We start from the raw sequence: 15,686 nt of genomic DNA, 5'->3' as shown, positions 1-15,686 counted from the left end.
ATATCATCTGCTGGAGTAACAACAGCATCTTATCCCAGAGGGTGTTATAAAATGCATATATTATGACAATGTTCCCTCAGTAATTGGTAATTAACCCTACTGCAAGAAGCTGTGCCTGCTCTTCAGAGGAACAGGTTTATATTCAGAAGCTACTTCTTTGTTTACATGCTACATTTCAAAACTGAATGTAATTCAGAATGTAATTCTAATTTAATACAAGTGTAAGAAAAAGTTTAAGTAGACTTGATGACTGAAAGGAGAAACGTTTGTGGTTAAATGTAGATGATTCTCTTTCCTGTCTAAGAGTGTCCAAGTATATTAATTTTTAATGTTAACTTTCTGAACTATTATGCATTCATATTTATTATTATAAATTGGAATTACAAGACACAGTGATGTGTAGCTTCACAGTAGTATTCTGCATGGACCTGCGTATGCTACTTCTGTTTTCTAAAGTACGTATTCCGGGAGTAGAATTGTACTGCAAAAGTGGTTGCCTTTAAAAGGAAGGCTTCATGGAACAGTTGTAGTATATTAGTATTTTACTTTATATTACATAGTATATTACTTCTTACTGTAAGGAAGATTACAGTAAAAGGAGTCTCCACATTTTCCTTTTCTACTCAACGCTGATGCATGCCTGCCAGGACTCTCATTCTTTCTGTATCACTGAACAGGATTTTGAGACACAGAGGACACTTCGGCAATGTTTCTTTGACCTGGCAGTTGTTTGATAATAACTCTGCACTGAAGCCAGGAGAAGAATTCTATGAAACTTATGGGACTGTGTGCTTCATGGATGGTGAAAGGTCGAAGTCAATAACACTACGTGCCATTTCAGATAGAATTCCTGAATTCAATGAATTTTACATTCTAAAGTTGGTGAATGCTTCAGGTATTGTCTTCCATATCACCATTTCCTTCATATCTGGTAGAAAAGAGTTATGTTTAATCAATCAAAAAGAAACCAACACTAGAAAGAGCATTGCTCTGAATCATGTCTTGATATCCTATGCTTTTCTGGTAAGGTTTTAGGTCTTATTTTTCATTTAATCTTGATTTCCATATATAGAGAGTTACTCAGTTCCCGAATTACTGTTAAACACATTTTGGTGATCTGAACTTTAAAAGGGATGCCTCTTGGTTTTTGAAATTAAACTTCTTAAAGTTCAGAAGTTTCATTTCAAAAACCAAGAGTTCTGAATTTCAGATACATAGATCTCCATGCACAAAATATAAAACAAAGATACTAACAAAGAAATAACAAAGGTATTAAAGGTTATGTGTGTCTACCATAATAGAGGTTGCTTTTTTGTTTGTTTGTTTCCCTAGAGGAGGTAAAATACTTGTAGTTACCACTTCACATGACTTAAATTACAACTTTAAATTGCTACTGGACACATTTCCTAATCTGGATTAATTCCACTTTAGTACTATTCATGGTCTTCTGTGCTCTGATACAAGTGAAAATGTGTGTTGGCCTTTCCTGTAAGTGAAGTCCATACGGATGTACAAAAGATTTCCTGCTTATAACAGGTAGATCACTGTACACTTTGAACACGGAGATTCTCCATTCACAACATGATCTTCATATCATGAATTCTTACTGTGCAAAGATAGATGACTAACACCAGGACTGGGCAGCAGTTTTAACACACAACTGGTTACTGTTTCTGCAAGGTGTATGTACTTCTGTATCAGAGGCAACAGGCAAGATTTTGCCATTCTCTATTCCTGTAAGTCTTTGAGCAATACAAGAATTGAATTTGGCCCCCATGCTTATCAAACGAATCAAAGGTAACCTACCTTATTGGCTAATTAAGAAAAGATGGACCTTGTCATGTTTCACCTGAAAGACATCTGTGTGTTTTACAGCTGAAAAATAGCATGTGGGTTTGTTTTCTACTGAAATTACATCAGCACAGTGTTTTAAGAATAATACAATTAACCTATGTAATTTTCAAGTTAGATCATTTGCTATAAGTCCAGAGGATCTTAAAGGAGGGTTTGAGGTTTTTTTAGAAACTTGTTTTATTAAAAAAAAAAAAAAGTACTTTGAAACTTTTTTCTGAGTGTGTTGTTTAATCATTAACTTTTACTCTAACTTCTATTACGCAGGTGGGTCTCCTGGTCCTGGTGGTCAGTTATCTGAAACCAGTCCTACTGTAACTGTCATGATCCCTTTCAATGATGACCCTTTTGGAGTGTTTGTTATAGATCCAGAGAGCCAGGACAGAGAGATAGTGGAAGATACTCTTTCTGAAGATGACCTTTCCTATATTACGGACTTCACCATCTGGAGACAGCAAGGCACCTTTGGTGTTGTCCGACTAGGTTGGGAAATACTGTCTAGTACCTTCCAAGCTGGACTGCCATCAATGGTAGATTTCTTGTTGCTTGGATCATTCCCAAGCTCAGTACAATCACAGCCCCACATGAGGCGCCATCACAGTGGAACAGACGCTCTGTATTTCAGTGGAAAAGAGGATGCATTTGGCATTATCGGTCCTGAATACCCATAACAATGGAAATAATGCAGTAACCAATTTTACATTTTCAGCTTGGTTAATTCCTAATGTCAGTACAGATGGCTATATAGTTGAAAAGGATAACGATAATGGGACTTTATATTATGGTGTGAAAATTCAGACAAATGATTCTCATGTTTCTGTAGTGCTTCATTATACAGCATTAGGGTCCAATATGACATACATGGCTAAAACATCAGTCATGAAATACCTGGATGAGAATACTTGGCTTCACGTTCTGATTACTCTGGATGAAAGTATAATTGAATTTTACGTTGATGGAATTCTAGTTCTGGGAGGAATGAAGAGTCTAAAAGGAGAAGCAATTCTTGATGGTGAGCCTTTGCTATTTTTCTCCATATATAAAGCTCTGAAATGCATAGTCTAGCCACTTCAAAGGTGGAAGAAATACACTGAAATGATTATATCTGTTAAGTTAATTGAAAGGAATGGATAAGAATTCTTTGAGGATTTTCAGAAAGCCTATGGAAATTGTGTGAATGTTCTAAAAAATTCAAACTGCTGCGATGTTGAGTGAGAGTAGAGGACTATTAATTGTATGGTGTACTATTTTATTTCTGCTTTTAAAATTCCAGGTTGAAGTTTAAGAAATCAAATTTTCCATTTGTAAAAAGAATAGTACTTCTGCAATTAGTAATTTCCATCACACTTGCAGTACTGTAGCTAAGCTGAGAGGCTGAGAGGTTTTTTTTTTTTCCCTCCCTCGGTTTCTAGAACAAATATATGTGAAATGCAATTATGCTTTTATTGCTAGAAGGATATGTCTGTGCTGTAAATTTTCTTTATTAGTGGGGATGGCGTGTGTCTGGGGATAATGCAATAGTAAGGCAAGTATGTCATCTCTCTCCGTTGAATGTTGGGTAATACACAGTGGTGTGCATAGCAGCCCAGTTTTTCTCAGCATCCTCCACTTTGTGCCCTGGGACTTTTATCAGTTCCTGTGGTTGCTCATCTCTACAACTGCCACTCAGTGTCATATGTATGACAATACACTGAAGAGCACAGCTTTTTTTGTTTGTTTGTTTTCTTTCGTTTTCTGAAAGGCAACTGAAAACAGCTGATGTGTGTGTTTTAGCACAAGAGCATAGCATGGCACAGAATAGGATAGAGTAGGAATGAATATGAGGCAGCTGTGATCCTATAGTTTGGAGACAGAGAAATATAAATGCTGTTGTAAAAAGAGTTTGGAATTTGCATGGAATTACAGTGTGGTGGATGAAATGGATGTCCAGAAGGGTTAATGCAGTAATCATGAGTATCATCAGAATGGATCAGCTGCCCTAGCAGAGGGAAACAAAGTAGGATTTGTTCAGCAAAACAAGGGCTAAAAGGGGTTGCAGTTCTGCTCTGAAAATCTGTGGAGGAAAGAGGGAGCCTCAAGTCTCTAAGACTTATAAAAATGAGGGATGATGATAATGTGCTGCTAGAACTAATAGGATGAAAAACTTGGACAGCATAGGATGGAATTGTTTGGCCTGTGAGGACTTACCTGTAACATTGAGATGAGGCTCAAGGAACCTCCTGATTTTGGATCTCAAGATCAATATGATTCCTCATCCAGGGACAATGAACAGTTTACCATTGGTTTTTAAGAAAAACAGGTAGTCAGTTGCTGACTGTTTCATACAAATACAATAACATGAGAAAAAATTATAATTTCCTTCTCAGGTCCAGGAATAGTAAGAATTGGAGCAGGAATCAACGGCAGCAGTAGGTACACAGGGTTAATGCAGGATGTAAGGCTTTATGAGCGTAAGTTGACACGAGCAGAGATCTATGAACTTCATGCAACTCCTGCAAAAAGTGATGTCCACCCTGTCTCTGGGTATTTGGAGTATTGGCAAGGAGAGACCAATAAATCATTCATCGTGTCTGCAAAGGATGACAAAGAGGAAGAAGGAGAAGAATTATTCATACTAAAGCTCATTTCTGTGCGTGGTGGAGCTCGAATTTCACAAGAAAACACCACAGCAAGATTAAGAATACAGAAAAGTGATAATGCTAATGGTTTATTTGGCTTCACTGGAGCATGTATCCCTGAGGTAAGGTGGTCATAATGGAAATTGTAGGTGATATTTCAGGCACAGAAAGCTAAATGGCAGGACCAAGTGACCTGAACAAACCCTAGATTTTGCAGTGTTTGCTTTTGTGGTTAAGCAAAGTTTTCCTAGGATTTGGAGATGCATATGTTCTGTTAATACAACCTCAGTTCCACTGGGATTTACTATATAATTTTAAAAAACTAAAGAAAAAAATGGTTAAGAAAATTTAGTTTACTATATAAACTGAAGACTAAGGCTTAATTTTTTTTTTTCTAGAAAAATATTTTACCTTCACTTCTGTTACATTTGAGTTACCAGTTAAAATGTAAGATTTAATTCTCTGGTTTTTTTTTGAGAATGGATTATTGCAAAGATTTTTATTTTAGTTTTCTGTGTCACATGATGTGTTTGAGATAATTTTACTAGAGATCATGCAATGACAAAGTGTTATGGATTTTTCCACCTTCATTTGCTGTCATAAACTAAGTTATAATTTGCATATGTTTGATGTCAGTTGGTTGATTTAGTAGTGGGTTTTTTTGTTGTTTTAGTTTTAACAGATGAAATCTTTTTTCAGTGGTATCCATTCTATATGCAGAGTGTAAACTTGCTACTTTTTGAGGAGGCTTGAAATAAACATAAATCATTCTTTACTTCTTTAATCAATTATAAGGGGGAATAACATGATAGCTATCTCTACTGGTATTGGATTATTTTGTGGAAAAAAAAATTTAATACAGTTTTCATTTGGGAACTCTTATGAGCTTTAATTACATTCTTTTTTAATCAAAGTGCTTATGATGTTTTTAAAATAACTGTCTTGCCTGAGTGATACTAGTTTTCAGTTTGGTTCAGTTTGCTTATTGTGTGCCTACCATATGCTATGATAATAGATTCCTTCAGGTTCAAGTACCTCTGATACGCTGTGATGCCACAGATCATCAGCCAACCATGAAGAAAAAAAATAATTATATGGCACGGTAATTGTTTTGCACCTATCATATGTCCATTTCACCAGGGAAGTATTAGAGCTCTTAGTGGTGATGCAGGAACACAGCATTTTTTTACCAGTAGTTTAACTGTGCATATCTGTCTACTAGGCAGCTGAAGTCACACACAGTATCTATGCTTTCTTACAAAGCAGCCCTGAAATTTATCTAATGCATAAGATAGCTTTAACCTTTCCAATAACTTTCAGATAAAATTATTTTCTATGTTAATTTTATGAACGTTATTTTCTAAAATAGAAGGTCAGTACCAATTAAAGCTTCATTCCAGAGACGTGAAGTTGTCGCTGCAGAAGTCATGTTATCTGTGAAGATACAGAATTGTAAGGAGGACAGTAGAAGAGAAAAATCTGTTTTTCTGAATGATGATGGTATAGTTTATTTCTATCCATAGTGTGTCTGGTTAGAGAAAGTGCTGATCCAAATCTTTCTTTAAATTATTGCTAAGGAAAATTACAATATTGACGTTATTATAAAGCAATAGTTTCATTTGCTTTCGACAGGTACATTTCAAGCATATTGATTCTGTCTCTGACGCATAGTTTTAGGAAAGGGGTTGTGTCCAGGACGAACTGCAGTGTATTGTTATTTGTTACCTTAATAGTCCTCAGGGAGGCATCAGACTTTTGCAGATTCCACTAGGATTGTTCTGATTGGCATCAAGGTCAGTTTCAGCTTCCTAACACTCCAAAAGAGCTGAAAGTAACATGACAGCAATTTTTTACTTGAACATTTGTCTGGCATTAAATATTTTCGTGTTATTTAATGAAATTGCCTTGATTTACTTTGACAGTAATAAACGTTCCAAATTTTTGCTTTCTTCCAGACTGCTGATGAAGGTTCCACTATATCCTGTGTTGTGGAGCGTACAAGGGGAGCCCTAGACTATGTGTATATAAAGTACATTATCTCACAGGTTGATTCCACTGGCATTAATTACTCTGTTACCGATTTTTCTAATAGCAGTGGCACTATCACATTCGTTCCTTGGCAGAGATCAGAGGTAAACCCTACCTTCCTATTAACAATTCATCCTGTCCTTTACAAACCTCCTGGAAAATACCTTCTGAGGGTGCTTGGCTGGTTTGCATACTAGAGAGTGTTTACTTCACATGGCTTTTCTTCTTATTATTTTTTATTTTGTTATTTTATGTTGTTATTTTTTTGTTATATATATATTTTCTTTCTTTCTTTTTTTCCATCCCTGACAACAAGAAAGTGTTATTTGTAGCTCTGTGTATATGTCAGTTCAAAAGTCACCATGTGTGCATGTACATATTAGATATATGTACATATACATAAAAAATATTAACTGTATTTATGTGTATGTGTACATATACTTTAAAAAGTGTAGATAGTCCATGTACTTTCGAAATTGGAAAATGATCAGGTTTGATCTGAGTGTTGTAACTCAAATTTATGTCCACAACAATTAAATAGGCAATAGTAAGATTCATTGCTGTTCTTGCACTCAAGGCTATCCAGGTTCTGTCTCCTTTTAAATTCAAAATCAGAAACAGGAGATTAAAGGTGTTCTTGTAACAATAGCTGTTTTTGAGTCTCCCTGAAATGATTACTGTCTGCTTTAATCTATTCCTCTGCATAAAGTGTGCGAGCAACTGGAACATAAGGAAATTATTCAATATTCTGGCCTTAGAGACACCTGAAATTGGTAATCAGAATTGCATCTCTGAGTTGGGGGAGAGAAAGAGAAATGATACATAAGGGAAGCTTTAGCTGCTTCTGAGAAAGCTTTCTAAAAGTCTTACGAAATTCCTTATCTGAATTAGTTTAAAAAAAAAAGAAAAAGAAAAAAGAAATACCAGGATACCAGGATACACTGAAGAGTAGGAATTCAAAGCTACAGAGGCCCACAATTAAAAAATTATGTGGGCAGACTGGAGGTCCAAAAGAGGGCCAGAAAGATGATCAAAGAGCTGGAGAACCTGTCCTCTAAGGAAAGACTCAAGGGGTTAGATCTTTTCACCCTTTAGAAGGGGACTTTGATCCCATTATTACAGTACCTAAAGGGCAGCTCCAGAGTTGACAGAGGCTCTCTCTTCTCAAGAAACCACAGGAGAAGACAGAGGGCAAAGAGTACAAAGATAGAGTGGGAGAGGTTTTGTCTTGAAATTTTTTACAACTACTGGAACGACTTCCTTAGGGACAGGGTCGGGTTGTCCCGACCTCAGCATCTGGGCCAGGGCAATCCCAAGCACAAACACAGGCTGGGCAGAGAAAGCACTGAGAGCACCCCTTGGGGGGGGAAGGACCTGGGCGTGGTGGTTGATGAGAAGCTCGACATGAGCCGGCAATGTGTGCTTGCAGCCCAGAAAGCCACCCGTACCCTGGGCTGCACCAACAGCAGCGTGGGCAGCAGGGCGAGGGAGGGGGCGAAGGAGGAAATTCTTCCCTCAGAGGGCGGTGAGGCCCAGGCCCAGGCTGCCCAGAGGAGCTGCGGCTGCCCCATCCCTGGCAGAGCCCAAGGCCAGGCTGGATGGGGCTGAGGGCAGCCTGGGCTGGGGGGAGGTGTCCCTGCCCATGGCAGGGGGTGGCGCTGGGTGGGCTTTAAGGTCCCTTCCAGCCCAAACCAATGTATGGTTCTATGGTAGAATTCCCATCACCAGGGGTGCTTAAGATGCAGTTGAACATGGTGCTGGATTATTTCATCTATTTTTTTTTTTTCCATGAAACATTGAACTTCATCTTTTGATGTCCCATCCAGCGTGGGCTGTCCTATGATTAAAATTCTGTGGTAATAAACAGCGTGTGCTAGAAATAGAAATAAAAATAATCTGTTTCAATGAATTCAATCCTGATGTACAGCACGGAATTGTTAAATTTATTTGAAGAAGTGGTGCGGGACCACAGTACTGTAGAAACAACATACACTTTCTATTATTGTTTGTATAATAAGGATGAATTGTGAGTAGAAAATACCATCCTCAGTTTCACTTATATCAGGCTGCAGAAGTCAATGTGGACTCAAATTCGCTGAAGTCATTTGCAGGGATCCCAGTGACTTCACTAGAACTGTGAATCTGGATAATGTGATGACTGGCAAAAGCGTGTGGTATCTGAAAATAGTTCATTCATGTTATAATAGTTTGTTCATTCAGCTTTATTTCTCTGTGAAATGATATTACTGCATTTCATACAATCATATATAGCAGAAATTTCCAAAGCTTTTCTAGCATGGCAACATAGACGAGGCCCACATTACTCTATCTAGTGGCAGAAAATGGCTGATGTAGGCTCTTGCTACACAGCTTACTGGTCCAATTTACTGCATACATACAGAGGAGCTAATGTGCATGGCTCTAAGAAACGGGCTGGTAGCAAGCTGCTCTTCAGGTGGGATATCCTAAGGGACTTTCAACTGACATTTGTAATCTACTCATTACCATGCCTCTAAATATGATCAGCTACTTAAATGTTTTCTATATGTTTGTCCGACCATATCGAAACATAAAGAAAGATGGAATTTTCTGAAGTGAATGTGTTAGCGTGTTTAGAGCAAGGTTATGTTAGTAAATCGTATGATCTGCAGGTCAAAGTGTCAGGTGGTATAATAAGCTCAATTTATTTGCTCTCTAAATTGGATTAATCACTGTAATGTCTCTTCATAAGCATAATTTCAAAAAGATTTTAAAATTTATCAGATATTTCATGTTCAGTACATGGAAATTAAACTCTGCTTTTGTGAAGATATACAAAACCAACCAAACAAGTATTTATTATCACTTATTTATGTAGTTTGAAACAATTCAGAAAATATGCCTTCCATTTCCAGTAGCTTGGAAGCATTGTTTTTGGAAAGCATATTCTAGACATAAAATGTTATCTTAGAAATTAGTTGAATTTATGTGGAGAGCAAAAATAGTGTCCTTTGCTTTCAGAACTATACAGCAGATACAGCTGACTGACTAATCAAAGAATGTTGCATGGTTTGATTTCTCCATGATTTGGTCCTTCTCTAGGTGTTAAATTTGCATGTTATTGATGATGACATTCCGGAGTTAAATGAATATTTCCGTGTGACATTAGTCTCTGCAGTGTCTGGAGATGGGAAACTAGGTTCAACTCCTACCAGTGGAGCAAGTATAGATCCAGAAAAGGAAACTACTGATATCAGCATCAAAGCCAGTGACCACCCATACGGTAACAATGATGGGAATTATACAGCTTTGTTTCAGATTATTGTGTAGTTCTTTCCAGTCAGATGAAAACTTTGCTTGGTTGTAATAGTTGAGGAAGCAATCTCATATATTCCACTTTATCTAACTTGAATTAATTCATTGTTTATATACATGAATGAATACTGAATTAGTTTTCTTTTATAATTTTACAAAAAGGCCTCAAATCTTCCCTGCCCAAACAAGCAATGATTCTCTTGTGAGGGCAAATAAAGGCTCTGCATGTAGTTGATCCTGTCCAGGTTTTTCATCAAATGAGAATTCCTGACAATGAGAGTCATTTCTCCATATGTCTTGTACCAGTAAATACGCAAAACCGTGGCCTGTGAGGCTCTTTTGGGAAGAGAAGGTTTTATTATTGTGCTGTGCCTTTTATCAAGACTGACAAGAATATCAGTGAGAGAGGGTAAGGCACACAGCACATCTCTGGAAATAGTGTGATTGAGGCTTAAGGGTATACTGGTATATGTGGTTTTTAATTTCAGAACCATCACAAGATATGTTATCAATCACTTTATTTAAATTGTTTATCATCTTTAAAATTTGTTATGAAAAGCCATGTAAGTAGTAATTCTTGTCTTCCAGGTCTGCTCCAGTTCTCTGTGGGGCCACCTCCTCAGCCAGGTGATAAAATGATTCTTCCAGCCTCTTCTGTGCCCCATATTACTATTAAAGAAGAAGCTGGACACGTCAGATTACTGGTAGTTCGTGCACAAGGCCTTCTTGGAACAGTTCTGGTGGAATACAGAACAGTGCCAGTCACAGCTTTCAGTCCCAAAGATTATCAGGTATGGCAACTGCCAAGGTGGTATAATTGTTTTGGAATTAATTAGAGTTATTTATCGTGGAGATAGCTTTCAGTTTGACTGCTCTAGCCCAGCTATGATTCTTTCACAGAAAGACTACTTTACAAGGTGATGTGGCAAATGGATATGTAATATTCACTTAAAAATATACATCATGTGACTTCTCCATTCTTTTCTCTGCAGTAAGTTGCATTGTCTAGGAAAAGCCTCTGGTTTTGAACTTTTTTTTTTTTTCTTAACAGAGTTTCCAGTGTAGCAATTTGTGAGTTTTGCTGTTGTTACAGACCATATTATTCAAGTGCATGTACAGGTTAACATTATGCTTGTACATACTGGGATTTGTATATGCCTAGCAAAATAACCTGCATGTATCTGCACTTGCTTGTCCAACTGATCATTTGTGCAGAAAAATAAGAAAAATGTACATGAATGCAGATGCTCACCAGTATGTCAACTTAGATGTCTTCTTCTTTTTTTTTTTCTTTTGTAAAACAGATTTTTCAGATTTTTTTTTAAAGCTTAAGTGAGGAAAAGTAGATGTTTTGAAAAAGACAAAATGAAGGTTCTGTTTCTTTTTTTTATATGGATGAAAACATTAGACTTGAACAAAAATATGAAGAGCTCTTATATTGCAGGCTGTTGTGGGTACACTGGAATTTCAGCCAGGAGAAAGATACAAGTACATTACTGTTAACATCACTGATAATACTATTCCTGAATTAGAAAAAACGTTTAAAGTGGAGCTGTTGAACCCAGAGGGAGGAGGTAAGGCACATATATCAGGCCCTTAGTTGTATTTTCATGACCTCTACTCGTTCATAAAAATCTTGTCTTTCTTGGCATTATTTTCTATGTTATTTCTGAAAACAAACAAAAAGCACCTCTACATCCCCACCCCCATACAGCTGTCTTTTTTCGTAGGGAAGAACTGTTCCTCAGTTCTTTTCTTAATCCTTGGTGGAAACAACCAGATCCCATAGCAAGTATATTATTACCATGTATTAGGGAAAGTGTATCACTGCCATCTGTTAGGTCATCTAAAGGCAATTGCTGCTTTTCACTTTGTATAACTTCATGGTTGGTAATGAGAACTAAAATAATGCAAAAATATATTAGCAATATGTTGCATTTCAAAAATATGGAATATTTATAAAATATTTAAGGCTAAACAGTCAAAGTGTTGTGTTTTTGTTTGTTTGTTTTGGTTTTTTTTTGTTTTGTTTTGTTTTTTCTTCCACATGAGTGAAATCAGAAGAACTGCAATACATAGGTCAAATGGATTATAGCAGTAATAGGCTGTGGATGTTGAGGGCCATAGGGAGTTTGCTGAGCTGTAGCTGCAGAGGTAGCTCGTAGATAACTGTCTGTAAGAACAAGACAAACACTTGAAAGAATTATTGGTTTGAAGGGCTAGTCTGAAGGGACGGCAAAGCATAGTGGTGCTGCCACATAAACCCCTGAATACCTTACAGATTTTTTTTTCCATTTGAGAAAAATTTTAACGGAGATTGTAAAGCTTGTTGGAGGGAAAAGTAATTAGAAACACTGACAGCCATAAATTGATTTTTTTTTTTTAAACTGATGTTATTTTTTTAAACAATTCAGAAATTGCAAGTGTGGTCCCTTCTGGGAGGATGTATCAGATTTCCTTGAATTAATCCAGCTCTCTGCTATGATTGTATGTGTCTATGGTGCAACATGGTCTCAGTGATTCTTTTGGTAAAGTCTTGAGACTTTTCACGTATTTTGTCTTTTTGGTTGAATAGTTGTTTTGTTAAAAGGAGTCAAACTTTTCTCTTTCAAATTGTTGTGACAGAAAATTTACAACTAACTTTAGTAATCCAGTAACTATATAGCCTTTTTAAAATGAGCCTTCTTTTTGGCCTTTCCAACACAAACACAAAGCTTATGAAGTCCCCATTAGTTAAGTTTTCTGCAGATTTTCCCAACATTTTCACTTTGTGAGAAAATATTAGAATAAGGAGCTTGAGGGACTTTATCGTCTCCCCTACCTTTTTTTTTTTTTTTTTTTCAATTTAGATTCCTCCATGACAAGCCTCAGTTAGGAGTGAGAAAGGGGAAATACAAAATGGGGACACAAAGAGGGAAAGAGAGGAAAGATAAACTATGTGTATGTGTTTTCTTTCATTCTGACTTCCCATTGCTATTTCCAATGTCATAAATTAAGTAAGAGGTGGCATATGTAAATATTTCAGTCTTTATTAGAACTCCTGTACACTTTCAGAAGCAAAGTTGATACCTTCCTAGAGTGCTTCCCTCTTTTTTTCCTGTTGTCCAGAATAGTTTAAATTTCTCTTTGCTTGCGCTCTGATTTATAAATGTATATATGTGTATATATCTGTATGTCTGTCATCTTAAAGTTGCTGAGCTCTTTAGAAATGATGGCAGTGGTAGTGGTGATGGGAACATGGATTTCTTCCTTCCAACTGTCCATCAGCATGGTAAGCATTTTGGATTAATCTTTATTTCTTTATGCTAACTGTAATATCCCTCATGAACTACACTACTGACACAGTTTATCATAGTGTTATTTTGCTTGTGGTTTGAGATATATCATAGAGTCCTGTCAAAACATTCTTTCCCATTTTAAAAAAGGCTTAATTTCAACAACAGTCAATACTAACCGTAATACAGAAAATAACAGCTTCTCTATCTTCAAAGCTGTATTTTTATAGAACACAATGTAGTTATTCCAGAAGTAGTTAGAAAAATTAGCTTTGTTTGTAAATTTTGTAAAATTTTCTGGAGAGCAAAGAGGAGAGAAACTTTTTAAATTTAAGGTAATTTAAAAATTACCTGACTGTGTGTTTTGATACTTTCTTTTGCCACTTGCTTTATGCTTTGATCTCTGCATCTCAAAAATACTCTTAATAAAAAGTGGTGTTAGCTCTTTTTTTTCTAAAAGAATGCTTTGATTATTTTTCATTTTTGAAGTCTATTTTTGTCACAACATACAGAAAACAAAGATAATTTAATCTTGAGAAAATTAAAAACATACAATATGCAGAAATAAGATGAAAACAAAAGCACCTACTATGAGGGAAACGCTAATGATGGCGGATTTTGAATTAAACCCTAGAGACCTGAAAATATTGTGTTAGCACCCATTATCGAAATCAAATAATTTATTCCACAGTGACAGCCTGATTTTCTGTTTTATTTGAAAATACAAAGGAGTTCAGTTTGAACCTGAGAGTAAGTCTGTGGTTTAACCACTTTTTGGAACTTCCTGGGAAGTGTTGTTTCCTCTTCTGTGTTTCCAGATTTTTTTTAAAATGACAGGCTCTTTCTCTTTCTAAGCAGCAAGTTATCTCACACAAGATGATCATTACAGTAGTAGAATTTCCTGGACTAGCTTTTTCTTTGTTCCAGCTTCAGTTAAAATAGTACCTGCTTTTGTCCTGTCTGCACTGCTTACACTGTGTTTTACCACGTAACTCTCCCCTACCCTAAATTCTAGTTCATTTTCCTTAATTAGACAAGTAATTTTATTTTTGATCCTCTCTTAAAATATTTGCATTTTATATGTTGCTTTGGAGTGTTGTTCCATAGAAGGGCTGCCAGGACTGCATTATTGAAAGTGAGTTCCTTATCCATGTGGATAATTATTCCACATTTAAAACAAAAAAAAAACACACCACAAAATGCAAAACAGCAGAAATATTCCAGTTATGCTTTTCTGTGTGCTTTTTGTAACAAACTTCCTTAGCTTTTAAGAAAAGATGGTATAAAAAAATAACTCATTTTGGCACTTGCACTTACAGCCAGCTTGGGAATTGCATCCCACATCGTTGTGACTATTGAGGCTTCTGATGATGCTCATGGCGTCTTTGAGTTCAGTACTGAGTCACTCTCGGTAAATGGAACTGAGCCTGAAGATGGAGATAGCAATATTATGTTGCAGGTTAGAAAGTTTTGGGTCTCATATTGCTATGCAATCCTCTTTTATGTCTATTTTACAGAGCATTCTGCAATATTTTTATAATAGGTCTACAGCATTTTAACTTAACTTTATCATGTACATTTGTCTTGACATTTTATACTTCACTTTCTAAAGTGTATCTTTCAGCTTAAAACTAAAATGTTTTATATAAGTTTAAATTTACTTCTACTTGTTTACATTTGAGGTATGAATATTTTAAAGTAAGTGCTGATGACACAACAAATACAGCAAAGCTAAGATGATAAAGATTACACTGTTTTTAAAATTAGTTTATTTTTAACTCATCATGTCAATGACTTTGCACTGTATATAATGGAGGGGCTGGATTGTGTGCAGCTTGCAGTTGGCAATGACATGCTTAAGATCCTCCGGGTAAGGATTAAGGGACATGGAAATAAGTTATAACAATAAGATGAAGTTGTTGTGGGAGTCTGCTATAGACCACCCAGCCAGGAGGACAACATTGCCAAATTATTCTATAATGAACTAAGGGATATCTCTAGGTCATCTGCCCTTGTCCCTGTGGGTGACTTCAACTTCCCAGATGTTAGCTGGGAATACCATACAGCCAATACAAACAGGTACTGGAAATTCCTGAGGCACGTTAACAATAACTTGTTGGTACAGTTACTCTGGAAGCTGACTAAGAAAGGTGCCCTCCAGATTTGTTGCTTGTAAACAGTGAGGGTCTTGTGGGTGAAGTGGTGATTGGAGGCTGTCCTGGCCATAGTGACCATGAGATGGCTGAGTTTAAAATCTTTGGTAATAGGAGGAAAACTGCCAGCAAAAGTTCAGCCCTAGCTATGGAGACAGCAGACTTCAGACTACTCAGTGAACTAGTTTGTGAGGTCCCCTTGGAACCTGCTTTTGAAGGTATTGGAGTCCATCAGTGCTGGTTAGTTAAGTAACACCTCTTAAGAGCACAGGAACAGGCAATTCCAAAGAGTCAGAAGTTGAGCAAGCTGGGCAGAAGGCCAGCTTGGCTGAGCAGGGATCTTATTCTAGAATTTAGGCGAAAAAGGAAAATCTGTGGGCATTGGAAGCAAGGTCAGTTGAACAAGGACTACAGAGGTGATGTTCACTCAGAGTTGAAGCTGGCCAGTACTGTGGGGACAACAAAAA

At 36.7% G+C, this 15,686-nt stretch overlaps 1 long non-coding RNA gene across 1 annotated transcript; it reads left to right on the top strand.

Annotated features, from left to right (window-relative positions):
* Positions 1 to 9,660: 9,660 nt before the first annotated feature.
* LOC310891480 lies at positions 9,661 to 12,220 on the top strand. Its single transcript, XR_014577608.1, has 3 exons — positions 9,661 to 9,759; positions 10,380 to 10,582; positions 11,096 to 12,220. It is a non-coding gene; the product is annotated as an uncharacterized lncRNA (long non-coding RNA).
* The last annotated feature ends 3,466 nt before the right edge of the window (positions 12,221 to 15,686 follow it).

The sequence above is a fragment of the Anser anser genome (genome assembly GCF_964211835.1).
Source record: "Anser anser genome assembly, contig: HAP1_SCAFFOLD_122, whole genome shotgun sequence".
In the NCBI taxonomy this organism is placed as follows: Eukaryota; Metazoa; Chordata; class Aves; order Anseriformes; family Anatidae; genus Anser; species Anser anser.
This window is presented reverse-complemented; position numbering and strand designations above follow the sequence as displayed.